The sequence below is a fragment of the Temnothorax nylanderi genome, unplaced genomic scaffold (assembly GCF_030848795.1).
Source record: "Temnothorax nylanderi isolate EJ_2023f unplaced genomic scaffold, tnyl_v1.0 TNYL_tig0054_pilon, whole genome shotgun sequence".
Classification (NCBI taxonomy): domain Eukaryota; kingdom Metazoa; phylum Arthropoda; class Insecta; order Hymenoptera; family Formicidae; genus Temnothorax; species Temnothorax nylanderi.
The window spans coordinates 26,726-37,174 of NW_027249116.1; positions in this window are offsets into that span (position 1 = coordinate 26,726).

The window sequence follows — 10,449 nt, forward strand, 5'->3', positions numbered from 1 at the left end:
GATGTATTTTTTATTATTATTATTTATGTGACATATTAGTTTTGAGTGTCAATCCTCCCGACAGTCTCTTCGGAAACTGGTAATTGAGTGCAGTTACGCAATAAGTAATTAAGTTTTTGTAATTTTTAGTTCTATATTGATTTTTGTATTGTATTGTGGACAGGAAATTTTCTAAAAACGCATAAAGCACATGGAATTGTATTTTAAAGAGGATTATAATTCGAGATAATTCATTATATTCGAGATAACGTTGGCGTAGAATTTTATTTCTAATGCTTCGCGAAATTTGCTCTAGCAAAATAAGTAAGGTTTTGCAGTTGGTTCCGCATTGTAGAACTGCGTCCAATTAAAACTTTAATTTCCTGTCTAATCTATCAATATTACCTCATGGATATAGCCGGTGTCTACTTATACGTGATATTTCGAGAATTGTTACGAGGGGTAAAAGAGTGCCGCGCAGCAAGTCGTACTTGCCGACATCGACAGCGACTGCTGTCTGGCGATTAACATATAAATCAAACCTCCGACGGCAGGCCAGCTCCTCCTTCTCGCGCTCGAATTCGCTCCCGGATTCCCCTGTTACGTACGCCGGATGCGTGTGCGCCGCCAGCCACCTTTGTGTACTGTTCTCTCTTCCTTTCTCTCTCTCTCTCTCTCGCTCTCTCTCCCGAAGACGCGCTGAAGAGATGTGCGGATGTTGAGAAGCTGAGAGTCATCGAGGATGTATTTTCCGCTCAGCTGAACAATCAGCAACGAACATGGTGTTCGACTGAAAGCGCGAGCAAGACGATAGCGTGATACTCAGTGCCTGTTTAGGCCATTCTTTCAAAACAATCAATTATCTCGTGAACTAGACAAATATGAATTTTCAGCACGCAAATATGGAAAGAAATTTTTACATGTGAAGAGCGTGGAATTACACTATCAGTAATTTCATATTCTATGCAGATTTACGCGTCGAATTTGCAGAGAAATACTTGTTTTTGACCATTGTGCAAACTTATGAGAAGTTTGGTCATGCTAACACGAGATACGAGATCTTTATGCAATTTATACACAGTTCTTTAGATTGATCGATTATCACGATGCTTTGATAATTAATTTAATATTTTATATATACTGTGTCACACGTATGTGCCGTATGTGCAACTTGACCGGACGTGTTTCCGAGGACTGAAGTTCCACTTAGCGAGAGGTCTACGGGCGTAATTTGAGGAAGGAAACTAACATCCTTGCTTCTCTCCAGTACATCTCGTTCTGAAGCCATGATGAGTAGCCGAGGTGGAACGAGTCTTGGGTGCCGTAAGTCTGCCACGCAGGACTAACGAGACCTATCCTGAGAGGATTCCCGGTCTGCAATGGACATTCGTACCTACCGTAACGGGTACTTTCTCCTTTACCTGTCCTCCTATTCTTTCTGCTTTCTCCTTTCCTTTGCCTACGAATGTCGCGCGCGCGCACGTCCAAGACGATTACTGCACACTGGGGACGCGCGTTGTAACGGCGTATGCAATTTCCACACTCTCGCTGTTCGCAATTTATCAGCGGTGAGAGTCGACCGAGGAAGATCGAGAAACGAGAATGTATCCCGCCGAGGACATGTGTCTTGTTGTTTCTTCACGCCGAAATAGCGTAGAGAGGGATGAGAATTGGCTGAGGGTACTTACTTTCCCGTGAGATGCGGTCGTTGCGATTCGACGGCGATCGCGAATCGCGAGTGCAGTCCGATGGAGAAAATATTGCGAGATATCTGAAAGTTAGTGAAGGCGCGAATCGGGCGCGAAATGAGATAAACGCTTCAGAGACAAGTCTTCGACTGTTGCGCGACGTGGGTTTGTGACTTCGACTTACGCTCGAGGGGCTGGTGCAATTTTTATCGCGAAGCAGGATTATAATGCGGCAACGCAACTCGGGTCTGGTTTAGCGACGCACCGACGATACATCTGCGTGCGAGAGCCCGGCGCGTACCAATTAACAATTAACAATTTTGATAACGAGCTGTAGAATAATTCGAATTAGCTCTAATCGAATAATTCCGCGCTGCGTCGGAATGCACTTTCCGTGCCTATGTACCCACGTATCCGCCCGTTGTCTAGCCGCTTTAAAGCCGCACCTGTACGTACGTCAGCCACATAATTGGCTTTCGCGATCGTGCTGAAGTACTTGAAGGCGCGAGGATTACCGGGAACCTGATTGCGCGAGAGCTTTGTGCGGCAATTTGGATTTTCTCGTCGTTCCCCTGCACCCTTCGCCTTCGTCTTTGCCATCATTATGTCGCCTCTATAAAGCTTGTGCGTCTTGCTTTGCAAGTAGATAGAGATATATTCGAAAGAGCAGAAAATCGGCAGACTGAAACTATCTTTCTCGATAGGATACATTGAGCTTACCATCTCTCTTTAGTTCATAATTAATAAGACGAGTATTTAACGGAAACCGAACCGTCTTTGACATTATTTGATAACGTTTAATAAACCGCAATTACGCTGATCATATAAACGTAAAAATATTAGAGATCAGATAAATATTGCATTTTATCTGAAATTTTTAAATTATTTAAAAATGTTTTAAATAGAAGAAAATGGTAGAAAAACGTGAAAAATCGAATAAAATATATAAAAACTAGATTTTATTTTTATAACTGTAATGTTATTTAAAATAATGAATCGGTATTACGCAAATGCCACTGCAGTTTAAGCTTTAATTTATTATTTAACGTTCATTCTATTACCTTTACAAAAGGAATTTTTTAACCGACAGCGGAATAAAACGTGAGCTCCGTAACGTATCATCGGAGAACCCATTAAAATTCAGCTATTGTCGCAACTATTAATCGATAAGGTGAGCCGAGTGGACGCTCGTTAGCGCGATCTGCACGGAGACGTAGTTAGGATCGACGATTGTCTGGCGAACGGCCGACAAGACGTAGAAAAGATGACCCCATAACGTGGCCAAACGACTAGGAAAGAGCGTCGGTTTACTCAAATGAGGGTGGGATAGATAGGACGTCGCGCGGGACGCGCGGCATAGAGGCCGGAGTTGTAATTATACCTGCATGCATCGTTCCTACGTTCATTATAAATGGCTGTGCATTATGAATGAACCGCCGGACGAACCCGCCGGATTATCCTCCCGAAAGAATGGTCCTGTTATCCTACGTAAATCATACCCACCGGCGTCGTTTTGCACCACCGGCGATGTTCTAGCAACCAGGGGGATAATTTCAGCATCGGTGAGCGCGCAAATGCGAGTAATAAGCGTCCCGACATTTTCCAAAGTTGATACTCTCTCCGCGACACGGCGATATTTCCTATATCTTATACAAAAAAAGCTTCTTTTTCTCTTTTTCTTTTCTTTTTTGAAGAACATTATGAACCATTTGTAAGGGCTTAGAAGGATACGGTATGTGGCAAAGGGAAGAAAAAAGATTCGCGAAACATAAATTTGTCGGGTCTGTATATCATTTTAATGTTAATGACCGACACTATCGTCATATGTAAGTTTTATTAAGGATTTGTGCAAAGGAGGAGGGTCAATAAGGCCTGTTTTTCCCCTCCCCCCTTCCAAAATTGGACCAAAATGGGTGGAATCACTTCCTTAGACCCTTGGAAGTAATCCTCCTTTCTCACGACATATCTGCTTTAACTGTTTGGACGTGAAAGTTCGGTCTGCTAAATCGTACACAGATTGTATATCTTGCAGCGAAGTATGCATGACTTTGTAAATTTATTGTGTGGCTGCATTTAAAGGAAATTAATAGATTTAAATTATTTTGTGAACTATATCCTGTAATAGTTTGCATTATTTTACGTGCTTCTACGATATGTAAAAAAAATTAAACTTCGATAAATCAGCGGCTATTTGAAAAACTAGTGCAATTTAATAAATATCCCACAATTGTACTTACAATAGCATATTTTAAAAGTTAATTAAAGTCGAAAATCCTAATGTGAAAATGTCAAGATATAATTTCGGAATTATAACGATTATTAGAAACAATTGTGTGACCTCGATGATTTTATATTCAAACTTTTAGATTTAAATTTTCGATGCAATTTCCAGAATGCGATTTTCTAGTATGTTGCGGAATATTTTATATATTACATATATATTATAAGGAATTTTTTTCTATCTCTTTCAACTATCTTTTAAAATAAGTTAATATTGTGTTACATATCTATTACCAGTACCTCTTAAATCACCGAATTTAGATAGCATGTGGAAACATGTGATCATAATCCATTTTATCATCGCATGTCATATTAATTTTGATAAAGTAGATTTATATAAATCCATTTCATCAAAATTAATATGAAGATACAAGTAACAGAATATTTGACGCTAGAGAGCGAGTTACATATATTATATTCGGGACAATAGAACCGTGAGTTCGCGGCCTTGGTGTTTGTTTTTGCGGCGTACAACGACCTGTTTTTTACCCAAAAAAGTCCGCGCGGCGCGTGCTATCACTCGTGCGATGGAAGTTGAGCCGGTTGGCAGCATCGCGAGCCGGAGTCCGTCTATCGTCGCATTATTCATTCTCTGTAATAAGTAACGTTTATGAATAAGTAACGTTTCTCAGATCGCAAGATTAACAATTCAGCAATTTCAGCATATCAAAGCGACGCGCGACAGCGTCGATGATATTCCGCGTTAATTTATTCATATTCATTCAAGGTACATAAAGAATTAAAGCGATACAGGTTAGAAAATTATACTATCGTTTTCTTACGATTCATGGATAATCAGCGCGTTAATGATACCTACAATTAGATTAGAATTTATTTTACATAGCGCTTTTCGCCACTTCAAACGTAGATAATTTAATCATTATCGTTGGATAGGAAGTGCGTAATAATCCATAAATTAAGCTAAATCGAATATTTCAAAAGTAACAGAAAATCGTGACTATAGACGTCGTGATACATACGTTTGTTAATAATTTCGTGTATTTCGGGAGATTGCGAGTCGTGTACGATTAATATCGGAAATATCACGCAAAATGCCGTCCAATCGTACTTTGATAATTAATTCGCGCGTGATCGTAATTACTTAATCGTGTTTTTGCGAGTGCTGTGTTAACTACAGAGGAAAAATCTGAGGGGAGAAGGAGGAAGAAGAGGAGGACGTATAGGAAATATCGAATGACGGAGCGATGTTAAGAAGTAAATGTGATTTAATATTTGCATATATTATATGTTACTTACAATATTAATTGTTTATTCTTGTTTATTTGAATCATTTATCGATTGATTTAAATAAGAATTAGAAAAAAGTACTTTTGAACTACTCGATAATGTTTAATAAACTGCAATTAGGCTGATCAAATAGATGTAAAAATATAGAAACTAGAGAAAGTAGGTATATAAATATCATATTTCATCTCACATTTTGCAATTGTACATTATATCGACCTATGATTTCGATCTAGTGGTGGAATAGGCCAACGTAAGCATGTGCGTTTCGTCGGCGACGTATCGTGTTTCAAAGCACTTGTACTACTACACGTGTTTTTACACCTGTTTTCTAGCGCACCTATCAAATTACATGCAAGAAATAACGTTACGACAGTCTTTCATGTATGGCGCGTGGAGTTATAGCAGTTTGAATTTTTAAAATCTATAACTCCATGAAAAATTGACGTAACAACATGCGACAAAAGTTTATTTTGAATACATGCGATCTTATCATAACACCTATGTGTGAATAAAATAGAATAAAAAACACTGAATTATAAAATATAAGGAATGATCTATATAATTTTTAAAACTATAGGACAGTAGAAAAGAAATAATTGTTAATGTATTCTATTAAAAATAATTAGTTATCAGAGAAATGTTAAGAACCTCTTAAAAAAATATATGAGAAGCGTAAAAAGAAAGATAGCATATTTTTTCATCATCAGAAATAGTATTGTCATAAAAAGGATGCTAATCGTCAATGGCATTTAGCGAAAATATCGAGAATTTTAGAGTAATGATAAAAAATGGCGAAATAAACTTAAAATAAAAAATGAATTAAAATAAAAAGCAATAACAAGTATATTTACAAATTATTGCAACTGTAGGAAATTGATTGAAGTATACGTGTATCACTAGCAAACACAGTAAATTACATTGAATGTAAAACTGAATAATTAAAAAAATATCAGCGACAGCATAAAAATGCAGCGAGAATGTTTACCTTAATTTTTCATAGCCCATTTATTTATATTTATCGATAAATAAACTTATTATCACTTGAAGCAAGAATGATATGAGATCCAATAAATTTTTCATCGCTGAAAATATTTTATGTAGATTATACTAGAGTTATTTACTAATATACTTTGAAGTAAAAGTTTGCAATTTTTGTTAGTACATTATTAATATTATAAATTCATAATCACGCGATGGTACGTGCAATAGGGACATATAAAGTGTCGAAAAGTTCATGGAGATGACGGACATATTATTTCATGGCGTTTTACTTTTCATATAACATTTTAAATCTTAATGGGGTGCATGTGTGTGTATGTGGAGGCATGTAAAGCGTTAAGGGCGGCCGAGCAATGAATTAATTACGTGGGTTAGTCGTTCGCACTCTGAGATAGAATCGCGTGAGAGAAATTCGCGAGCTCGATTTAATATTTCACTCGGAGCCGCGGGGTGCGAATTTCTCGCAAAACCTCCGCATGAAGCCGAAATATACGCTCTGTGTCGCTCTGTGTAATATCGCGTAATATTATTTGTAATAAAATTTAATTAACCGCACACAGAGCTGCGGCGGCCATTAGCACCCGTGACTTCTGCATAATACGGCCCACTAAATTACGGTTGATGCTGCGCGCCACGCGACGTTCGTTCTCTGTCCACGGTAATGCCGCGGAATTGGACACACCGACACACCATCGGCGATCAACATCGCGACAACGTGAACGAGCGACCGCGGCCGCCGTCGCGGTCCTGTCGCATTTTTCAAACTCTGCCAGCCGAAATTTCGAGCCGCGCCGCGGCTCCTGGTGCTGGTGAGCGCGATATATCAATCCGCGTGGCGCGCCGGCACGTCGGTGATGAAACGGCAGGTCGGGTTGTATAAAAATATTGGGTGCAAAGCAATTTGGCGATGGCGCAACCGTACAACTGCTCTGCCACTAGTGACCTATTTCGAGGTCGTGCCGTACGAGAACTAGGATCCCGCAGGGATGACTGATCCGCACAGTCATTTGGGCTTAGCGAACCCACGGACCCGAGCCCATCGCATTGCGGATACCCATATACATTTACACGACGCACGATACGCACAAACACACGCAGGCACACACGCACGCACGGACGCACACCTGATATGTACGCACTTCTGTGAACGATAATGAATAATTGAAAAAAAAGTAGAAGCAAAAGGTAATCTAAACAAGAAAAAGAATAAGAATAGTTTGAAGTCTAGATGTATGTGTATAGTAAGGAACTTTATTAAATTGAAAACTCTATAGGGACTAAAAAAAAAAACCAGAAATATAAATTTAGAAAATAGTCCTTTTGCAGAAGTAGAAATTATATAAAATATTTAACATTATAAGCAATATATTCTAAAAATTTTAATGTTAATTTGAAGAACTGGCATCCAATTAATAGGCATTTAATAAACAGTATTTAAGATTAAGACTGATACCGCGGCCTACTAAGGATCGTCAACTTCACACATAATATCCGTGCAATGAAATGTTTCATTGAACAATGCTTTAGTTGGTAACTTTAAGCGGTAACTCTCGACGAGCCCGCTGGATGCATAACTTCCCTAACGTGCCGCGATGGAACGCGTCCTGCGGTCGGGTCACCTGTTAAGCACAATGCTTAATCGAGCTCCGTAAGTGATTAGGAAACTCTGAGGGGGAAACCGCCGAAATAATTAACATCCGCGTTTCGGCGCGCGTCGACGGTGTTAGAAACGCTAAACGGCATGTAACGTTATCGAGCGAGTAAACGTGAAACGGACCCGCGGTCCCGCATTAAAGCACGAAAATTCGAGCTCGCCTCCCCTCTCGTCCTTCACCCCTCCCCCCTATCTCACGAGCAATTCCGTCTGCACGTGAGATATCGCGGTCTGCGGTCCAGATCTTAACATATAACTTCCCCATGGAGGTTTGTTAGCCGGCGTTGCGCGCGATATAGCGCTCGAATACGTGTTAAGTATCGCATTCTCGACTGGGTCCGCGTTCTCTCCGTTCGTCTTCGTTCGACCGACGCGACGGACGGACGGTTGAGGTCAGGGTTAATTGAACTCGGTTAGAATTGGGTTTCACGAGTCGTACTAAGCGTCCTCGTCACAAGGATATTTGTTTCGGTGCATAGCGAACAGTGAATACCACCGCTTAGAGGATTCGCCAGATTTCCTTTCGATGAGACTCGTGTAATGTAATTGGTGAGAATTGCATTCATTAGCTAATCTAACTTAACAAGAGGCAAACATGGAAATCGATTACTATTATAAAACAATAGGATAACGAGAGGCTATTTGAGTCAGTTAAAGAAAAAAATTGGATAAAACATTTTCAAGACATCTAAAAATCTTGGAAGCCCGGGGAATCCAAGAATCCTTTTAGGGCAACTGAAACAGGTAAAAATATTAAATCGGCGTTAATAACAAAAGTTAATAAATTAATGCAGAATATAATTGGAGTTCCATGACTCAAAAAGTCCCTCCCTACCTTAAGTGCAGATAAAGTTGTTGTAATCACAATCACGAGAATGATTCTAAGTTCTAACGCGCTATTTAAAAGATCAACCGGCTTTCATATTGCGAGAGCACGTATCGCATATACGAGCCGGACGATTGCGCGCGCTCAAAAGATTTAAAATAAGAGTCTCTTTCAACTTTACTCATACTCTGGGCATTTATTTCTACAAAGAGGATAATCCGCCGGATTTCAGTTGGTTATTGCCAACTGTATGTGAAATTTACGATAATCCCCCCTGTTGGCACCAGGGTCTCGTTCTTAACACCAATTTAATGCTACCTCTTTTATCGTTACCCGCCACGTTAAATCCACGCATCTATAAATTATACTTTTTTTAGTATTTTGTTGCGTTTGTTCGAAGAAATACGAGATGACGGATCCAATATGGCAGACAAAAATGCAAAAATATAGTCGGATTTGCATGAAAATTGCTTCGTGGAAGGTCCAACAGCAAAAGGGTTAAACGCGATGAAAATCGCGGCTGTGATTGTACATGCAAATACCTTCGTCATTCGAATACGGTTATTATAAAGGCGGAAAGATGTTGCATATGGATTGGAATCATCAACCCAATTTCCGATACCAAATGCCTAACCGTTCTGTTGGAAGCAGCGAAGAGGGATATGAAAACGCGAGTAATGGCGATCGAATGATATTCGCAACAATCGTTAGCTCGCCGGTACCTTCGATTATTATTTTACATATCTTCCTATCTATTATTATTCCATGCAGATGCGATTTTTAGCGAAGCCAAATTCAATCACGGTTCGTATTTCTCTACCATAAATTCGCCCATATGTATTGTTGTGTATCAGGAATTCGAGACAGAATAATATTGAAAAAAGGAAATCAAGAGACGAGGTAAAATCGGAAACTGCGAAGAGGTGGATTTTTTTGGTGCGTACCTTTTTCAAATTTTATGGAATAACCTATGTATATATATTTAGAATTTATTTCTCTGTAAGTATAATTTATCGTAACGTAATGATGGTCTCTTATTGTTATTAACAATTTATCGAAAAATATTTATCAGTCGTCTATCAAAATTTTAGAAAAAATTTCGATACCGTGAATAACACTTAATAACATATTATGATTAACGTATTTTCAAGTATACATAAATTTACATTAAACAGATGCAATAGATTATTAAACAAGAGATAAGAGCGTTAGAAAAGGTTACTATTACGAAGCGTAGCAAGCGCGCGCAACATTTCTTCTTCGTATATATCGCGATATATATTTATCGCACGGAATACGTGCTCACGTTTAAGCGAGGCTGCTACTGGATAATGAACGTCCCAAAACGTCCCAAATTCCGGATGCGGGACGAACACTATTTCCGCCACGGGAGCAACAATTTCGTGCGGTTTTATATCACTCGCCCCCGGAGTCAGCGCTGTGCTCGTGTATCGTCTTCAACGTGTGCCACATGTTGAAAAGTGCATACGTTCGACCGCCGCATCACGTACGGTTTACGTGACAGGCCGCGTCGTTCGTTCCGCATTTGTTGCTCCTCGCGAAATTTCTTTTGTCGCTTGCAAAAAACGCAAAAAAAAAACAGCTTTGTGAAACGTGATGCGTATTGCGTATTATCTTGTTAATTTTGGACGTCAAAATGTAAAAGTAATTTAACGACGCGGCAATTTTCATGATAAAGAGTTTCGAATGTAATACTTGAACATACTGCGCTGCGCAAATCAATTAATTATTACTTAAATTTATTACTATTTTGT